The sequence below is a fragment of the Pelodiscus sinensis genome, chromosome 3 (assembly GCF_052426305.1).
Source record: "Pelodiscus sinensis isolate ZL-2025 chromosome 3, ASM5242630v1, whole genome shotgun sequence".
Lineage (NCBI taxonomy): Eukaryota > Metazoa > Chordata > Testudines > Trionychidae > Pelodiscus > Pelodiscus sinensis.
The window spans coordinates 194,604,525-194,625,776 of NC_143054.1; the positions used below are offsets into that span (position 1 = coordinate 194,604,525).

Consider the following 21,252-nt stretch of genomic DNA (forward strand, 5'->3'; position numbering starts at 1 on the left):
GATTAGACAGATCGGCAGAGGGAAATGAAGCCGCGATTAAAATAATCGCGGCTTCATTTAAATTTAAATGGCTGCCCCGCTCTGCCGATCAGCTGTTTGTCGGCAGATCGGGGCAGTTTGGACGCGCCGCGCCGACAAAGAAGCCTTTCTTGATCGGCACAGGTAAACCTGGTTTCACGAGGCATACCTGTGCCGATCAAGAAAGGCTTTTTTGTCGACGCGGCGCGTCCAGACTGCCCCGATCTGCCGACAAACAGCTGATCGGCAGAGCGGGGCAGCCATTTAAATTTAAATGAAGCCGCGATTATTTTAATCACGGCTTCATTTCCCTCTGCCGATCTGTCTAATCTACATGCCTCTGCCGACAGAGGCATGTAGTCTAGACACAGCCAGAGATATATATAACAGCAGAAGTAGTACTGTTAGTTGCAGGACCCATGTGAATGAGGCTAATTAAGTGAGCTGGATGTGTCTTATATTTTTTGGTGTAGCAATGCAGATGTTAAAGGCAGGAGAAGTTGGCTTTGTAATGAACCATCTAGTTAATGTCTTTGTTTAGGCCCAGGGTAATGGTGTCAAATCTATAGAACGTCTGCAGAACTGAAATGTCTCTCTGGAACTGGTTAGTGAAATTCCTCTGTGGAAGAATGGCTGCTTTTAAATCCATGCTTGAGTGACCAGGCAGGTTAAAATGTTTCCCTACAGCTTTGTGTAATCCAAGGGAGAGGAGTGCGGACCAGCAGGCAGGCAGCACTGTGTATAATTTAGGCTGCCCCATTCTCTCCTGTCAACAAGAGCAGAAGGTAGCTTTCTTCTCAGTTCCTTGATCTCTTTACGCTGTAGTTTAGATAAAGGGTTGAAGGCAGCTGGAGAATAAATACTCTTCTGAATTATGCAGCTGAGGTGTGTGATCATCGCTGGTGGTCAGATTAGCTGCACAGCCTGTGCAAGCAAAGGGATCAAAAACTCAGCTGGCCAAGGTGGGCGGGGGGGAACACCCTGAACATTCACCTTCCTCTCCTTTTGCCACAGCCCCTCTGCAGAGATCTGGACACACAACTGGACGGGGTTGGGGTTGGCACTGGCTGTGCCTTGTTCTCCCCCAGGCCCAGGGTAAATCACCACCAAAGATGATGCAATCACAGGTAGCACTAATGTAACCTTTCCCCAGTCCGTACCGTCGAACCTCTCATTAAGGGCCAGTGGCCGGTTCTCCAGCCAGCATTGCTACTGGTGCTCACTGCGGGGGATGGGGCTAATTATGCCAGCAAGAGAGTTCTCTTCCACCAGCGTTGAGCAGCTACACCAAAGACCTTCGAATGATGTAAGGCCTATTGTATAGACACAGCCTAAAACAGGAGCCTGGGAGTCAAAAATCCTGAGTATTCTTGGCTCCTCCCTTACCGTGTGGTGCTGAGCAATTCAGTCTCTCCGTGCCTCAGTTTTCCCGACTAAGCCATTGATAGAATACCAGTGGTTTTATAACTGCATGGTTACTTGTATGTGTACGTAAAAGATTATTCCGTTCTGATGAGTCAAAAAAGGCATTTCTAGGAAAATTAAATAGATTCAAGACTGTAACATGGTGGGACATTTATATCAATAGAGAGAGGAACATTATATCATTCTCCCTCCCCCTACCCCATCATGAATAGGTCACTTGCTGTTAGGCTTGGCAAAAGCAGGTATTTTTCTGTATATTATTTTGATGGATAATATGGATTTTACTTTTAAGCATTTTTGTAAGATTTTACAAATTTACATTTTCACCATTGCATGAATGGGCTCAGACAACAGAGGGCAGACAATTATTTAAGAGCAGCAGGTGCCTGACACACAGGGCATCTTTCATCCAAGAATCTCAAACTGTATTTCAAACATTAATGAATTCATCCGCTCACCGCCCTGTGTGGGAGGAAGGGTTATGATCTCTCCTGTTCCTGAGGGGTACATGAAAGCACAAAGGCCTAGATCCTCACAGGTATTTAGGGAGTTAGGCACCTAAATATCTTTGTGGATCTGGGCCAAAGAGGTCAAGTGACATGCCCAAGCTCATACGAGTGAGTCAGCTACTGAGCTGAGAATAGAATGTTGCACCCCACTTAATTGCTCTAACAACTAGACCACATTCCCAACCATAAACATTGTCAGTGCCTGCGTGAAGCACAGCTACCCAAAGTTGAAACCAAGAATCACTTAGGAGAGCTGGCTTCCTTTCTATCTCTGTAAAGGGGGGTTGTCCAGGATTGTTAAATCGATCCGCAGCCTCCAAGTTGTTTTGGACTCCTCATTGGTAGCGGGCACCTTGCTAGTTGTGTTGGCAAAAATCATCCATTCCCATCTGCAACAGCTCCTTCCTCATGGACACAATGGTGAACGTGCCATAGTGGACTCTAGTCTCGATCGTTGCAAATCATTATGTCTGGAGATGAAGTCAGAAACCCTAAAAACAGGGAGAATAAATAATAGAGCCCAGCATGGATACAAAAATTGTATCCACATCTGCAAAAATGAGCCACGGATATGCACATCCATGTCTGTGGATGCAAAGACCCGTGGATATAAAGTGGATATCCACGGATTTGCAGGGCTCTAATAATTAACCATTTGAACAATTTACCAGGGGTTGCAGAGGATTCTCCGTCATGCCTAGACATTCTGCTGAAAGGCATGCTCTAGCTCTGATAAGAATCTTTTGGAGGGAGTCCTGTGACCTGTGATATACAGATCAAACTACAAGTTGAACCTCTTGTCCAGCATCCTCGGGACCCAACCGGTGCCAAACCAGAGAATTTGCCAAACCACCGGAGGTCAATATTGTCTAGCAGACTTACCAACACTTCCACTGCTTCCTGGGCTCTTAGAAGATATTTAGGGGTAAAGTAGAGCTAAATATCTGCACAGAACATGGACAACCTGGACTGGTGGCAGTAAAGAAAATGTGTTGGCCCATGAGGAACTTGGTCACACCCATGATAAGTTTACATCCAGCTAACTAAAATCATGCCGGACCACGGATGTTGCCCGACCAAACAGTGCCAAACTAGAGAGGTTCAATCTGTAGATGACTAGGGTGATCCCTTCTTGTCTTAAGATCTATAAAGCTATGCAGAAGTTCCAAATTTTTTTTAAGTGTGCCTGCCCACCTGCTTAGCAACGCAAAAGTCTGCCCTGTTTCTCTATCCAAATTCAGAATCCAGCACAAGGTCTCTGGCCTCAATGCAACTGGCCCTGCAGGTTCCAGCCCACGAAAGCTGATGCTCAAATCAACATTAGTCATTAAGCTACCACAGGACTCCTCGTTAGTTTTGCTGAAGCAGACGCACATGAGCTCTTTGAGGTGTCATTTCTGTGTGGTCACGATTCACCATTACACCTCAATTGCACTGAAATTGTCCAGCCTCTGGGAGGGGCCAGAGAAGGAGACAGACCGGTCGTGCAGGGCAGCTCCGGCTGTGACCTGGCTCCCAGGTGAGATAAGAATGGTGACAAAACTCAGCTCCCTCCGACAAAGGCAAATTCATTTCCTTGAGTCAGCTTTCCCTCCGTTCATCCCACGCTCCCTGATGTGCCCAGTCTCTCTCACACACAGGGCCGCTCACACCCAAAACATTGTGCCTTCTCCTACCGTCTGAGAAGAGAGAAAATTATTTCTTTTTTTAAATCCTTGGGGACTGCTCGGAGATGCCAGTGCTGGGGACTGCAGAAATTAGGGGTAGGGGTGGGGGGGGCCTTCTTGGGTGAGGCCATTGGCCCACAGAAAAGTCATTCGGGGGCCACACACAAGAACAAAAAAAACAACAAAAAACCTTCTCACTGACGTGGCCACTGAGAAGGAGAAAAACACTCCCCACATTCCCCTCCCACACCAGAGCCTCAGGGGGCTAGTAGATTCTGTGTGCTCACCCCCACAGTGCAGTGGGGGGGGGGACCTTAAGCCCCAGGTGCCGGGATACATCCGGCCCCCAGGCCTTAGGTTCCCCATCCCCGGCATAAATAGATTGCTTCACATTCCAGGAAACCAGCACTTGCCATAAAGCTTATGCGGAATTTACCCAGCGCCTCTCAAGAATTCCCCATAGCCCACGGACAGGCCATTGCGAAGTCCCTTGTCAAGTGAAGTCATGGAATGGTATTCCAGGGTGGGACTTGGCCTTCAAGCGGAGACATCTACATGTTTATGCATGCACGTGACGTGCCCCAAGAATAGCTCCGGTGCATACATACCTTGGCAGACTACTGGTCCCATTCTAACCCTAATCTGCATAGCACTGTTTGGAGCAGAAATAAGAGTGCACATTAGCAGTGGTTGTATACAAACACGTACACACAGGGAGAGAGTCGTTGGGGAGCCAGGATGAAAGCGTACAGTATTTCCCGATTTTGCTCCCATGCATAGGGGCATCACCTCACACCGTGCCCTCCTCAGGCTAGTGTCTGAAAATGGTGGAAGCACGTGGTTGTTATGGGTTACCCAATCGCAACCCTAGATTGCATTGCCAGACAGGCCTGCTGTGACATGCCAGGCCCTGTCTGAATAAAGAGCTACTCAGCATGAGTTGTGTGGCGAGACGCTGGCCCTTGGTTAGCTAACGCAGAGGAAAAGTTGAAGGGTAACTGCTGTACTTGTGTTTGCAGAGGCTCGGGGACAAGAGCTGTGGGGGTGCGAAGGCATCCCAGGCTTCCAGCCGCCATCTTGCGTCCGGAGTCCTGGCAGACAGCCCTCTGCGCTGTGGCTTTGCTCCTGGCCAGGGCCGTAACAAGGGCCAGGCGAGTGAGGCACTTGCCACCGGCACATAGCTGAGGGGGCGCAATTTTACATGCTTACCTCAGGTGCAAAATCAGCTAGTTACAGCACTGCAAGTCCTGGCTTCAAGTCCTGGTAGACAGAAATAATGGGGCTGGCTTTCAGTACCTCACCCCCCAACACTTAAAAATATTCCCGTGCCACTGGACAATAGTAGGAAAGGCTCTGATGCTAGAACACATGTGTGTTTCCACAAAGGTTCCCACGCTGTCCGGTGTAGCCAGGAAGGTGCACCGGACAATGGAGGCATGACAAAATGAAATGAACAAATACATATTGGAACGTGACAATGGTGTGATGTGACGCTGTAAGGCAGAATAGCAAGAAGAGCATGACAACCAGCGGCAGTGTGGTCCAGTGGGTAGAGCATTGGACCAGGGCTCCATTCCTAGCTCTACCACCAGCCTGCTGGTCCCCGGTGTGTGCCTTGGCACCACATCTGTGAAACGGCAAGAGAGGCGACCTCTTGGGTAAAGCGTCTTGAGCTCTACTGATGCAATGTGCCATAGACAAGCAAGGTGGTATTGTTAATCATCGAGAGACACGGAAGGGCTCACGTTTATGGCTCCCGACCTGACGGAGAAATCCATGCTCTAGCTTGTCCAAGTCACTTGATATTTCTGCACCAGTGTTCCCTGAGCACTTGGGCGGCCACCTAGGAGACATTCCAATGCCATCCAGCTGATTAGCAGAGCGCCCACAGCCGGCAGGGTGTGTTTCTACCGGCGGGTGCACATCTTCACGTGCCGTGGTGCGTTGAACAAAATTTAACCCACACACGGATGGAAAAATTAGAACATTTCTCTGTGCCTCTGCTCCTCGTCTATCACATGGGGACAACCTACTACTTCTGTCGGTCTTTTCCTTTTTAGACTGCTGGCACCCCAAGGCACCCTTTGAATCTCCAGACCCCTCAGCAACTGTGCCCTTTGCCCCCGCCCCCCATTGACAGGCCTTGTCACACTAGCTCTTACTGAGGTAAATGCTAAAACCAGAAGCGCAGCCCTGGTAGCACAACAAGCTGGCCGCCTCTCTTGGGCCCTGTACTTGGGGAGCCTGCCCATCTCAGGGACACGCTGCTCCCTGAGGGTTCTTAAGGCCAGCCCGTGTGCGCACGTACCACGCTAGAAAGGACCCCTCCCGGATGAGTGTAGATGCAGCCTTAGCCCCTTCCGTGGCCCCCATCACTGCAACATCTGAGCACCTCACAATCCTCGCTGCTCCTCCGAGAGGGCCCAGGCAGCAGGGCCGTGCGGTCACCCCCTTTTCACAGAGGGGGACCTGAGGCCCAGACAGGCTTGGTGGAGGGTAGCTCGCAGATTTGCACCCATCGCTCCCACGTGCTTGGCTTGTACCTAGCCATTGGGCCGCCCTGCCTTTTTTACACAGCTCCTTAGCTTGAGCTAACACGGAGCCGAACGGCAGCGCCCTTATTCCGGCTGCCAAGCCAAGGCTGTGCCAAGTCCTCCACAAAAGAAGATCTCACGTCTCTGAAAAGGAGACTCCCTTTGCACCCAGAAAGGCTCCCCTCTCTCCTTCAGGCCTGGTGACCCTCCGTGTGGCGTCTCTTTCTATGCATGCCTCTGCACAGGTCCCCCGCTCCTCGTCACATCCTGACGCTGCTCATCCCGGGGGAGGCATTTGAAACATGCACTCGGCCTCATTTCCACATGAAAGGGCTGGAAGAAAAATCAAGCCCGCTCATCTGCACTGATAAGGCTTTGATATTACTTGCGCCTCCCCCTGCTCTGCTTATCTGGGATTTCTGGGCCCAGTCATCACGCTGCATAACCGGAGGTGCGATGGGTTCTCTCTGCCCTGGGCAGCATTCTTCTGTCCAGTTCTACTTCCTTCTTCGACCTCCACCAGGCTAACGCCCGATTGCTCCCTTGGCTGCTGTGTTCTTGCCACGGATAAGAGTTAAGCCCCCTGCCCCAGCATTCGCCAAACCTGGCACGAGTCCCCGCTGCCAGTCTAGACACCAGTCTCACAGGAGGGCTAATGCTGGGTTGGAACAGACTGATTAGAGTTCTGCATCCGGTCATGGCTTTGATCTTGAGCCTGGCAAACCACAGTCACCGGGGAAAGTAAAATGAATTTCTGCCACTTCAAGACTTTGAGGCAACTGTTCTTGTTTCCCCCTCCCATTTGCTCCTTTCAGTTTAACTCCAGCTTTGATTACAGCTGCAAATCCAGCGCTGACCAGACTTCACCCTTTCCTTGCGTCTACACGGGGCAGATCCTGAGGCAAAATCCCCAGTGATTGTAATGGGTCCTTTAATTTCTATGGACTTGGATGGGAGTTTTGCCCAAGAAAGGACTTTAAGATTTGGCCCTGTATTTCTAAACAATACTGTGATGGGATTGGGTGCCAAAATTCCAGAGAGAATGAGAACAACTGGTACAGTACTTGGCATTCAGTTTGTAATCCAGGGTCTTTGGTTAGTATTATTAGCATCCCAGGAGACCCTAGAGGGGCTAACTGAGATCAGGACACTACATAAAAGCAGTGTAAGGTATCGTTCATGCCCTGAGGTGGCTACAAATCTAGATGACTCAGGCACATAAAGCCATCCCCAGTTTGCAAATGGGAAACTGAGGCACAGGGTGTTTACTACAGAGTGTCTGCAGCAGAGAAGCATGGCATGGTGCAGTGTAGCCTAGTGGATACAGGAGTGGACTAGGATTTAAGGGACCTGCCTTCTGGGCCTGGGTCTGCCAGTGGCCCACTGAGTAATCCCGGGCAAATGACTCGTCTTCTGAGCTCCAGTTTCCCCCTTCTTTAAAATAGGGGTGATGATATTCACCTCCTTAGTAGTGTGCTTAGAATTCAATTGATGCAGATATCCCAAATCCCAGTTTAGTGTCTCAAGGTACGTCTGCACAGCAGCATTATTTCTGAATAACTGACATTACTCCAAAGTAACAAAGAGCACGTCTACACGACAAGCCTTTATTTCAAAATAATGGCACGCTGAAGGACTTTTGACTCCAACTCATGGTAACCCTCATTTCATGAGGGGGAAAGAAGTCAGAGGAAAAGTGCTCTTCCTTTCACTTCCTGCAGTGTAGACAGCGCCAAAAGCTGAATTCAACTATTTCGACTTCAGCTACGCAATTGACGTAGCTGAAGTTCCGTAGCCTATTCCAACTTTAGCCCTGCGGTGTAGACGTGCCCTGAGTGAACACTGAAATTAATCCAACCTTTGTCAAGGAGATTCTTGGAATTCCACAGTGATGAGCCTGGCGTAAGACCAGAGAGCTAGGATTCTAGTTTATACCGTATTACTTCACACCGTAGTACTGCTGTCGGAGTTTTGAGTGAGTTCACATTGCAGGAGTTGGCTCCTCGAGGGAAAAATTCTGTATTTTTCTTACTAGTTCAGAACTACCCTGGAAAAGAAGGAAAACTGTGCTAGAAAAGGGCAGGGGATTTTGATCCAGAGTTTTTACTTAGTAGAGCGTGACAGTCATTGCTGGCAAGATGGATGGTCCCTCTGACCTCACTGTGAAAACAAGTGTCTGTGGAAGGGAGCAGGCATGTTAGAGAACACTGGTTTAGACAGGGATATAAGCGAGTAGTCAAGCAGTCAACTACTCAATAAGCCTAAGCTAATCAGGGAGTTGAGTTGACTACTTGACTAATCGCATTCTCCCCGTCTTGCTGCCTCTGTATCAGAGGCAGCAGTGGGAAGGGGGGACAGGAATCAGTGCTGGGGTGCTTAAAAGCCAGTTCCCCCCAGCACCATCTCTGTGGTGCCACCTGTCTCCCCTTTCAGATGCATCAGTGGGAGAAAAGGGGGGTAGAAGAGGTTGCAGAAGCAGCTCCCATCTGTGGCCATCTCTGGCCACCGCAAATTGAGGATGTTGCTGCTGCAGCCTCTGGTCAGGGCTGGCTGCGGACAGGGGCTGCTGGACGCAGTGCGAATCCAGGGCTGCTGCGGCTCTGCATTTTAGATGTCGTAAGAGCTGCCTGGCTTTTACTCCATTGAAAATGCAGAGCTGCAGCGGTCCTGGCTCTGTCCCAGCTTGCATCAGGTCCGGACCTACCCCCGCTGCACCTCTGAAGTTTAAATGTAAGAGGAGCCAGGCGGCCTGCACATCCGGCTCCTACTACATTTAATCTGCACAGCCACAGCAGGGGTAACTCCTGGACTGGCACCAGCCGGAACTGAGCGCCTTCCCTTATCGACTAACCGTGTCGCCGATACAAACTGTATCGACTACACAATTAGTCACTTACCCGCCTCTACATCCTTAGGCTTAGACTAAAGAAAATCAGCACTGGTGATTTTAACAGCAGGACGTACACACTGTTCCAGTTACATAGCAGTGAACTCTACAAACGGCAGGGAATCCTTGTCCATTGCAGGCAATGGGAGTTTTGCAATGGATTTCAATGGGGTCAGGATTTCACCCTCCGTATTTTCATATAGTTTCCCCATTCTCTACCGTATATTTGCCCCCCTCCCCCCCCCCAGTGAGATGCAGCAGCCTCTGGAGTGGAAGGCAGCACAATAGTCCACAACAACAGCATGGGAAGGAAAAGTCAAGAGGGCTTATAGAGGATCAGCATCTCTGAAAACCAGGGAGCAGTTGTCGGGGTCACACAGTTATTTAATGGGAAAGTGGAAGACTCCGGGTCCTTGGACTTCCATGCAAGGGACTTACCTGATACAGCCCCCAGCATACAGCTACTATAGGTTGGACCTCCCTGGTCTAGCACCCTCAAGACCTGATCGGTCCCAGATGAGGGATTTTGCTGGACCAGGGTAGATCATATCTCCCCTCCCGCCCCCCGCTGCCAGCTTCCCCAGCCCTGGAACGGTCACCAGCCTATCGACTGTCTCCCCCTGTGGTGCAGCCAGGATGGAGCATCCTCCCCGCCCCCCCCATGTCACCCGTAAGGGTGAAGCTTACTAGTTAACCAGTTAACCGGTTACATCCCAACATCTTAAACACCAGAGATTCATACCTTTTGGATAACTCTCCTATCTCAAGTCTGCAGCTTCACGTGCCTGATGCAGCCATGACTCTAAAGAGAGGTGATGAAAATGTCTATTTTCAAGACAAACAACCCTGTTTAGATTAATAACTATGGGAAGGGCAAAAAAGGCTTTGAACAAACACCACTACCTGCCAGCTGTGAACCTCTTCCGGTTTCTAACACCAAATATTTGTGAAGGTTCTGAAATGTTTGGTTAGGATTTTTTCCTGAAGTTTTACATTTGCTTGCTGTTAGTTCTAGCCAAGAATGGCATGGGTATAACTGAAATACGATGACAAAATCATTTCTTGTGATGTCTCTAGTCTAGATGGCAGCAACACACACACACACACACACACACACACGTGTCTAACATAAGCAGCTTAAATAAGTGACCTGATTATCAGAGGTCCTGAGCGCTCACAGATCTCTCAATGGTTTCAAATCCAAATTCTTACCCAAAATGACAGCTTTCCAGCTAAACCAAAAAAAAAATCAATTTTTGCCCAAAGTTTGGGATTTTCATTTTAAAACCCCCCTCTGAAAATGGATAATGGTTTTCTTTTGAGGTTTTTCAATAACTTCCCCCTCCTCCAAACTTCAGATACATTTTGGGGGTAAATATGGGTAAATTTTATACGGCCTTCCTCACAAAAGCACTTGGGAGGATAAACATTTATAACCATTTTTAAAAAAAATCATTTCTATTTTTCCCAGGGGAAAAAATTCATTTCCTGGCCATCTCTACCACATACGCCTCAAACTTGAATCTGACTCAAGATCCAAACTTTGTGTTTTCTCCCTTTTTAATAATAGACTCAAGAAAAATCCTAAAGCACGAGCGGCCGGTATGCTAAGCAGGGAAAGGCATCGCCTTCCTAAACCTCCAGCTTGACCCCGCCCACATTCCACACCTAGAACGCCTCCCCGTAGGTGTTTTGGGGGCAGAGTGTTGCTGTCCCCAGAACCCATCCTACCCATGCTTCAAGGCCAGGCTGCACATCCTCCTCTCTCCCCATGCTCTGGGGCCAGGAAGGTTCGGGCCACACGCTGTCTGCCTTCCCCATAGTCCAAGGAGGCTGGGGTGTGCGTGCCCACCCACCCATCTCCCCTCCCCATGGTGGGGGGGGACACATGCACAGCAAGTTGTCCTGCCTCCCCCCCATGATGGGGTCGAGGCCTCCCTCAGCTCTGCCTTCACCGATGGTCCATTTCCTAAATAGATCCTTCTTCCCCCACATAATGAAGAATTTGCCTTTCAAATTTTGATTGAATTAAATTATCATTCATTATGTTGTACGATAGAATTTAGAGGGATCACAGCTAAATCACACACTGCGCTACGTTCTGTACATAGTTAAAGACAGCCCCTGCCTCCAAAGAATACACAGTCTAAAGGGGGAAGATGCTGAAAGGTGGTATTATTATCCCATAGGGAACTTAAATACAGGGCATGCCTGCTATAAGTCGCCCAGGTATATATCCGTTCCGCACTAAAATCGCTGATGCTTGTAGGAACCAAGGTGTTATAAGTCCTCCCATTACCCGCCCTTAAGTCGCGCAAAAACCAAAAAAGTCCGTCAGCCTCATGAAAAAAATTCCCCGCTTTAAGTTGTTTTGCTGAGTTCAAGTTTTTTGGAACGTATCTTAGACCTATAGCGAGGACGGCCTGTATCACAAGCTAAAGGGCCTAGTGCTGCAGATGCTTGAGCTCACGTATAAATTTACTCACGCCCGTAAAACGGTCGGGATACCGAAGGGCTTGTCCACATGGCAACACACTTGGAAGCAAGGGGGTGCGAGATGTCGATGTTCTAACGCTGTGTACTCCAACTGTCCCGAGTCCTGTTTGAATTGATTTGCATGCCGGAGGAGCTGTGTGGCAAAGCCAGGGATGAAACGCAACTTTCCCAAGGCCCAGTCTCATGCTCAGCTACGAGACTGTCTATCTTGAACAGCCATGGAGAACCTACAGCCCCGCAGGCCAGATCTGTCGCCTGGCTGGCATTGGTCTGCTCTGCAGCGAGGCTCGGGACTTCCACCCACAGTGGCTGGGGCATCGCCACGCTGCCGGGGGAAGCCCCGAGCTTCGGTGCCCCCTTGTGGTACTGGAATGTGAGTGGCGCCTCGGCGCCCCCTGTGAGTGAGGTGAGTGTGTCTTTTGGTCTTGTTTTGTTTGCTTCTCACCTGGGGGCCAGGCCAGTAAGGTTGCTCTGGGGGGGTTGATTTGTCTGTGGGTCAGTGTCCCCCATGTCCCCAAAAAATGTTTCCCATCCCGATCTAGAAATATAAGCGAGCTGTACTAGTGTGTTAGACATGTTACCTGGGTTATTACAAGCCTTATATTACCATTCCATTATCAGTTATCTCAGAGCTGCATCTCTATCCCGCCCTCTGGCCACACTGGGCAATCAAACCTTTCGCGTTTAGAGGGATTACTACTTATTTCCTATATTATCCACTACCACAAACTAAAACAGGGAGGGAAAAAAGCAATTAGGTCTTGCCGGTTTTAAGGCTGCGCTGAGCATAAGTTAAGAAAATATCATAAATTTTATTTCATGACTTCTTGCCAGTGGTTAAAAATGTGCAGTCCATATGAATTCATATAACCGGGGTGGAATGTTGGGAAAGCCCATAAAGATTTTGCGGTCTGCCTTATAATGAATGTAGTTTGATATCGAGTCTGTTTTTCACAACATGGCAAAATGAATCATAAAATACTGGACCTTGAAACTCCTGCCTTTTTAACAATAGCCTGGGGGCAGTTTACAGTGTAATGAATTGTAATTAACCCACCTTCAAAATCTTTTATGAGTATTTTGCCAATTAGCTTTGCATGCTTGCTAATGACTCATGGCTCGCGCATGTCTTCGCAGAGCAGGCTTTTATAGCACACGCTGGCCTGTTAAGGCAGCCAAAGTATGCAGGGCGGTGAGGTATATGCAGGTAAGATCTGGCCAATATTGCTTTCACCAACCCAACAGGCTTTGCCATCTTCACAAACACAAGATCAGCGTAATGTATAGCAATGTCAAAAGCCCTGGTTTCCAAAGGATCGCGAGGAATGCAACGGGTTGAAGCAGGAACATCTGTTGTTACTTAGTACTAACATATATAATGCTGCTAATTGCTGTGCCATCTTTGTTTTCCTTACTTAGCACTAAGGTTAGAATTATTTTATTTTTGTGGTTCGTGGCTTCCTGCCATTTGCAACACAAGGTCCACTCTAAAGAAAATAAAACAACTATCAGGCTGCCTACTTCCATGGTAGAAGGTTGGGTGGGGGGGTTGTTTTAAATTAAAGAGAATAAGAACAGCAATGCTCAGCACCCAGAATCATAGCTTGGATGCTGGATTTTTCTGAATGTGGGTATTTATTGACATGTGCTCTTTTCTCCCCTCCCTTGCCACTGTTTTATGGGTGAACTGGGGCATTTGCTGTTGGGAACATTTGTCTCGTGTGTCCTGCGTTCAATTCCATGGTGCTGAATGTGTCAGTCAGCGGCTGATTACATCTCACTATTATTTGTTCTTCTCTCCCCACTGATCAATGGGCAGCAATCGATCCAGCGGAGGTCGATTAATCGAGTCGATAATCGACCGCTGAGAGCTCTCCCGTCGACTCCGCTACTCCTCCAGAAGAAGTGTAAGCGGAGATGATGGGAGAGCATCTGCTATTGACTCACTGCAGGGAACTTACTGCGGGAAGTAGATCGAAGGACATCGACTTCAGCACCGTTATTCACCTAGTAGAAGTTGCGTCACTTAGATCGATGGTAGCACAGACCAGGCCTTCATTTCTGAGCATGGAAGAGAGGGACCCAAAGTGAATTAGATTTCCCATTTGAAGCCCACTTGCACCTCTGACACCATGAGGCTGCAGTGAGACTAGTGTGCTGGGGTGGGTCAATCAGAAGGATGTATCAGCCTGCCCACGTGTGCTCTCCCCGAGTCATAGAGCTGTCAATGTACAAAGCCAGGAGAGTACAGCAAAAGGCCTCCATACTCCTCCCTCCTTCCCTGCACACTCCCCTAGCCAGCCATGGTTACCAAAAAAAACCCCATCATTCTGGGATAAATTCACAGGAGTACATAAGCAAGACACAAGAAGTCATTCTTCTGCTCCACTCTGTTCTGATTAGGCCTCAAATGGAATAGTGTCCAGTTCTGGGCACCACATTTCAGGAAAGATGTGGAGAAACTGGAGAGGGTCCGGAGAAAAGCAACAAAATAAAAATATGGCCTGTGAGGGAAGACTGAAAGAATTGGGTTTGTTTAATTAGGAAAAGAGACGATTAGAAGGGGACATGATGATAACTTTCAAGTACCAAAAGGGTGTTACAAGGAGGAGGGAGAAAAATTGTTCGCCTTAACCCCTGATGACAGGACAAGAAGCAATGGGCTTAAACTGCAGCAAGGGAGGTTTAGGTTGGACATTAGGAAAAACTTCCTGTCGGAGTGGTTAAACACTGGAATAAGTTGCCTACGGAAGTTGTGGAAACTGCATCACTGGAGATATTTAAGAGCAGGTTCGACACACACCTAGATGGTGCTTGGTCCTGCCATGAGGGCAGAAGACTGGACTTGATGACCTTTCGACGACCTCCCTTCCGGTTCTAGTTTTCTATGATTCTAATGCCTCATTTCATTCACTCAGCTTTCCAATATTGAGTTTTTCTTTAATGCAGTCTACTCATGACCTTCCACAACTTGTACTTAATATATCTGAATTAAAGGTGGCAAAATTTGCAGACAATACTAAACTGCTCAAGATAGTTAAGACCAAAGTAGACTATGAAGAGCTTCACAAAGATCTCACCAAAACTATGTGATTGGGCAACAAAATGACAAATGAAATTTTATGTTGATAAATGTGAAATAATGCATATTGGAAAAAATAATCCCAACTATACATACAATATGATGGGGACTAATTTAGCTACAACTACTCAAGAGAGAGATCTTGGAGTCATTGTAGATAGTTCTCTGAAAACATCTACTCGGTGTGCAGCGTCAGTCAAAAAAGCAAACAGAATGTTAGGAATGTTTAAAAAAGGGTTAGAGAATAAGACAGAGAAAATTTTATTGCCTCTATATAAAACTATGGTACTCCCACATTGTGAATACTGTGTACAGATGTGGTTGCCTCATCTTGAAAAGATATATTGGTATTGGAAAAGGTTCAGAGAAGGGCAACAAAAATGATTAGGGGTTTGGAACATGTCCCATATGAAAAGAGATTAAACATTTGGACTTTTCATCTTAAAAAAGAGGAGAATAAGTAGGGATGTGATAGAGGTCTATAAAATCATGACCGGTGTGGAAAAAGTGAATAAGGAAAAGTTATTTACTTGTTCCTATAATGTAGGAAACTAGAGGTCACCAGATGAAAATAGTATGTAGCAGATTTAAAACAAACAAAAGGAAGTTTTTCTTCATGCAGTGCACAGTCAACCTGGGGAACTCCTTGCCAAAGGATATTGCAAAGACTAGGACTTTAATAGGGTTCAAAAAAGAGCTAGATAAATTCATGGAGGTTAGGTCCATAAATGACTATTAGCAGGGCTCGCCGAACTGCGGTGAGTCCCACTCGCCAGCTGCGCTGTCTGGCGATCTGCGCATGCGCAGATCGTTCTGCGCATGTGCAGATCACCCGAACCCTGCTCTTCTAGGTTACAATCTACTCGCCCGTGGCGAATAGATTGTATTATTTGTCGAGCCCTGGCTATTAGCCAGGTTGGGTAGGAAAGGTGTCCCTTGCCTCTGTTTGTCTGGAAATGGATGACAGGAGGGGGATCACGTGATGATTACCTGATGTGTTCACTCCCTCTGGGGCATCTGGCACTGGCCACTGTCAGCAGAAAGGATATTGAGCTGGATGGACCTTTGGTCTGACCCAGTATGGCCATTCTTATATTATGTTCTTATGCAAAGTTAGAGCAAGTACTTCACCTTCCTCCGTTTGTAACAGTTGTAATTGTGCCTTTGTAAAATAATAATAAAGCAAAGAATCTTGCTGTTGCAACAATTCCCTTAATATTATAAAAACAAAAAACTGTGGGTGAGATTTTCCAAATGTTCAGCACTGAATTAATTCTGTCTCCATTGAAGTCAACTGACGTCAATAGGAGCAGAGATAGGTCAATGCTGAGCACATCTGAAAATTACACGGTGTGTCATAATGTGTTAGTTATAATTTGGGATCTAGCCACAATCCAGTGTTTTAATATAGAAACTTTGCCACTCTCTTACTCCCGCAGACGAAATCTGCATCATGAAGTGTCATTTGAATCCAATCAGAATTTTATATGGGTTTTAAAGACCACGGGATGCGGTTAGAATACAATGCTTAGCCTAGATCTGTATCATTCATCCATCTAGGTCTCATGGAAGCCTGAGCTCTTGTGGCAAATTATCTGCTATTTATGCTTTCTTGAATTCAACACAATAGTCTTGTAGATATCTGCGGGAAGTTCTTACCCAGCTGGGTCACCCGCACTTACATCTCATACAGCCTGCGTATGGGTATTCCTTCCCAACCCTCCAAGCCCAAGTTTCCATGGTTGATCTATGGAAAATTCTCTGTTTCCCATGAAAGAATGCTGTTATAGGGCTGAATTTTCTGCACTTCCTTGATTCCCCTGCTTTCACAGGAAACAACCAGAATCTGGTTACTTCCTCTGGCATTCTTGTAGCAATAGAACCGGACCTCCTGGCTGGAGAAGGGCAGCACTGGCTTGACATCTGTAGTCAGTGTTATCTTAGGTCACCATTTCTGCTGTTTGGGCACACGAACGCTCCGCATTTGCACACATCCTGTTTGCATAAGAGCTGGTAAGTGCCCCATCCCTGATCCTGAGCCAGGATAGCCCTTAACCTCACTGGACTAATAGCATCAGTCCAATGTGAAATAGGCTAGTCAAATGGCATTGGCTTGTCATTTCCTTCTCTCGCAAACTGCTGTTACCTGTCCCAGGTCTATGTCACTCCTTTGTGAGTCACTATCTAAGGGCTTCAGCAAAAGTGGTCAAACCTGGGATATACTTAGCAAAAGAATTTGAATAAGTACTAGTAAGCTGTGTGCTTCTGAGGTGTTCCTGGGGGGCCACGTTTCAAATATTTCCTGTTTCTTATATGTTCTAACACTACCACAATAAAGACAAATGCAAAGTGTTCCACTTAGGTAGGAACGATCAGTTTCACACATACAGAATGGGAAGCGACTGTCTAGGAAGGAGTATGGCAGAAAGGGATCTAGAGGTTATACTGGACCACAAGCTGAATATGAGTCAGCAATGTGATGCTGTTGCAAAAAAAGCAAACATGATTCTGGGATGCATTAACAGGTGTGTTGTGAGCAAGACACAAGAAGTCATTCTTCTGCTCTACTCTGCGCTGGTTAGGCCTCAGTTGGAGGATTGTGTCCAGTTCTGGGCACCGCGTTTCAAGAAGGATGTGGAGAAATTGGAGAGGGTCCAGAGAAGAGCAACAAGAATGATTAAAGGTCTAGAGAACATGACCTATGAAGGAAGGCTGAAAGAATTGGGTTTGTTTAGTTTAGAAAAGAGAAGATTGAGGGGGGACATGATGGCAGTTTTCAGGTATCTAAAAGGGTGTCATAAGGAGGAGGGAGAAAACTTGTTCATCTTGGCCTCTGGGGATAGAACAAGAAGCAATGGGCTTAAACTGCAGCAAGGGAGGTTTAGGTTGGACATTAGGAAAAAGTTCCTAACTGTCAGGGTGGTCAAACACTGGAATAAATTGCCCAGGGAGGTTGTGGAATCTCCGTCTCTGGAGATATTTAAAAGCAGGTTAGATAAATGTCTATCAGGGATGGTCTAGCCAGTATTTGGTCCTGCCGTGAGAGCAGGGGGCTGTACTCGATGACCTCTCGAGGTCCCTTCCAGTCTTAGTATTCTAGGATTCTATCTGTGCATGGCTATTAGGTGCTTTATGGCTAGGGTTGCCAGGTGCCCAGTATTGAACCAGACAGCCCAGTATTGGCGCCTTCCATCCGGTAAAGAAATTTAGAAAATACTAGACATCTAAAATGGGACCACAACTGCATTTTGTCCCTGGTCCCTTTTTTCCCCTTCAACAACTTTTCCTTTTCCTGCAGCTTTTTTTTTCTCAATAGAATTTTTTCACTTCACTGGATAGCATCTGGGTTCCTTCACACCCCTCTACAACCAGTTGTGTGGGAGGTCAGTACACTTCTGGGGCAAAGGACATCATGAACAAGAGGTGCTTGGACCTGTACAAATCGCTACAGGTCACCACCAATCCGATAATCCCTCTAAGAATGGGCTAGGGACCAGACCCATATTGTATGGTAATCATTGTAGCCTTTAGGGATTGCATAGATTCATACTCAGTTCATGAGGCCACACAGGGTCCTTATAAACAGGCAGACACACCTTTTGATTTGAACGGATTGAAAAATAGGACATTTTTATGAAAATGTTCAGGAACATTTCATCCTTTTTGGTCAGGATTAAAAATTTGGATTAAATATATGTTCCATGTTTCAAAAATTTGCTGCCTGATGCAGTAAGGTTAAAAAAACAAACAAACAAACAAAACACAGAAGGAAACCTTGAAACTTTTTTTTTTTTTTGGTAAGATAGAGAAAGAGAGAGAGAAGGGGGTATACATTTTACCTGTATAAGGTATCCAGGACTGAACCCTACGTGTTTGCTCAGTTTATTGAAATACACGTTTTTTCTTGGGACATTATCAACCTGCTATACAGCCGTGATTTTCAACTTGTGGTCCACAGCCCCTGGCAGTCCACAGACTAAGATTTCCAAAGGGCTCCGCACCTCCATTTGAAATATTTTAGGGGTCTGCAAATGAAACAAGGTTGAACACCATGGCAGTAGGGGCTTTGCAGTCGTCATGTTTGCAATCATCTCCTTAAAGAAAACCTGATTATTCTGCTCTGAGAACCAGCCTGGGAAGCAGAAATATTTCTTCCTGTTATCCCCACTTTTCCAGAGTCACCGTAAGTATCCAGGCCTGCTGAGAATCCAAGCAAAGAGAGGTCAGAATGGACCAGCTCTGCCCTTACCGTAGCCTTCCACATTAGCCGATTACCGATTAACTGCAGCAAAGTTCAAAGGGTTTGCTTGAAGGCCAGAAGAGGCTGAGGATTCTTTTTAATAATTCTCTGGGGAAAATAATCATTCTTATTGCTTCTTAAATGAAAGCTAATATTCTCATGCTATGCTGCTGGGAAGAATTAGGAGAAAGTGCTAATTCTGCTCAATAAGAAATCCTTACTGATGCAAAACTCCCAGAAACAACAAGAGTGTTGCCTATCTAAATATGTTAGGAACGGGCCTTTGTGAATGTTCAACCGTTGACTTAAAAATTGACCCCGATAATGGCTTCCGTTCTTGTTCTCCTACACCAATGCCAATTTTCACCAGTTGAAGATCTGGCATTGAGTATTTAACAGCGTAGAATCAAATGTAATGAAATAAAGTCAAACTAGGCTAAGCTGTCTTTTAATAAACTCTAGTACTACCAACCAACACACGAACTTCTCCTTGCCAACTTGGAAACAAGAGATGAGCTAGACGGTTTCTATTTTTATGTTAAAATGGAAACAGAGGTGGGAAGGTTTCATGGAATTTACCAAGCCAAAGAAATACTTTTTCTCATTTTAAAATTCAAATGGAATAAAAATTATAGCCTTCCAGTGCTATTATGGAACTGTAATATTAGCCCTTCACTTAGCTGACCTTTAGCAGTGAGGAACCAGCTGCACTAACTTGGAACTTCGGAGTCTACTTCCTAAACCAATCTAATTCCCTCCAAGGTTTGCCCTTTTTTGGGGGGAGGAGGGGAGAGGAATTATTACACCACCTGGCACAGGGATTATTATTGACTCTGGAGAGAGGAGTCTAGTTTTGCAATAATTTTTACAGATTGCTAACTGAAAAACAAGAACAAAAAATGAACCACTAGGTAGCTGAAACCACTGATTTTCACTCTTCCTTCCTGCTCCTATGTAATTTATTGCAACAGACCTCAGCTCCCACACTAAGTCAGGCACTTTGGCTCGGCCAAGATCTTAACTGTGTGTGGGCACCAGCCCAAGGAAAGAGTCAACCCAAGTCTGTGGATTTCGGACCACATTGCATGAGGCTGCCACAACCGGCACTGTGTTCACATCTCCATTTTGGGACAGGCACCACTAACATGGCTTTAAAAATTAACTATTAAGAGTGATCCACTTCTGATGTAGCATTTCACTGTTGTAACTGAAGAGGAGCGGGGACCCAAATCCAACAACTTTGTCAATGCTCCAGACAGGGTTTTGCTTTTGCTTTCAGTGGGGCTTTAGACAGGTGCAAAGATCCAAAGACCTGACTGCATGGAACTATAAAAGGGTTGACACCCAGCCTGGCTTACCATGGACACAAGCACAGCTCAGCTGGTATGGCAGGCAGGCAGGCTGGCGGCATTAGAAATGAGGGGCATCTGATAGAACTTGATATTTCTGTTGGCTAATCATGGTGTGATACAATTTTGTTACGTCTCTTCACGTGTTTAATTCGTGAAAGGCCTCATTCACTACAGTATTACTCCAGGTTTACACTAGGGTAACTTTGTTGACTTTGGTAAAGTTGCATGGCCATCAAACCACATTCATACAGTGAGGAACCAGACTCTGTAAACGCCTCTGAGATGTTTAAATTTGTGAAGTGGCATAAGTCCAAGATGTCATCACAGAGTGTGTGTGTGTATAAGTGTAAATGTGGAGCTTGTAGGCCCTATGAGTGTTTATTTAGAAGACACATGAGGAAGAAAAAAGCAGCATTTCAAAAAGAGAACATTTTTAAATGTTTCCCCTGCAAACGTTACTACATTTTTTATGAAAACAAATTGCACAGACAATGTAACTGTCCTCTGAAGAGTTATTCTGTCAAATGTGGAGATTAAATTCATGAAAATATGACAAAGTTGGCGCTTTTATTGTTTTGCTGCTGTGAGTGTAACTCTCTCTCCCAAGTTAACAATGACATTGCTACAGGGATCTCCAAAAAGCAGGTAACTTTGTAGATTTTGTCACATCACTAGAGGAAACAGTATTGGAACTGATGAAAATTATAGGTAATGTTGGAACCTATTCATAGAGCCCTGCAAATCTACTGATATCCTCTTTATATCCACGGGGACCCACTTCTGCAAATATGGGTGCAGATACCCACAGCTCATTTTTGCAGATATGGATGCGGATGCAATACACATGAACCCTTTATCTAGAACCCTTCAAATTTGCGGATATCTGCTTTTTATCCTCAGGTATCTGCATCCATGAATGTCAGTGCAGATATCTGTGGCTCATTTTTGCGGATACAGATACAAATTTTGTATCTGCACAGGGCTCTACCTATTCAGGTTACAAGATTAGTGATACAAAAATTAGAGAAGAAGCACTATAGCT

General features: G+C 46.4%; 1 long non-coding RNA gene across 1 annotated transcript in view; it reads right to left on the reverse strand.

Annotated features, from left to right (window-relative positions):
• Positions 1-13,359: 13,359 nt before the first annotated feature.
• The window catches only part of LOC142827698 (uncharacterized), a 64,206-nt gene continuing 56,313 nt past the window's right edge, over positions 13,360-21,252 (reverse strand). The window contains exon 3 of the long non-coding RNA XR_012902413.2: positions 13,360-13,597. This is a non-coding gene — a long non-coding RNA (uncharacterized LOC142827698). The remainder of the gene's footprint in view (positions 13,598-21,252) is intronic.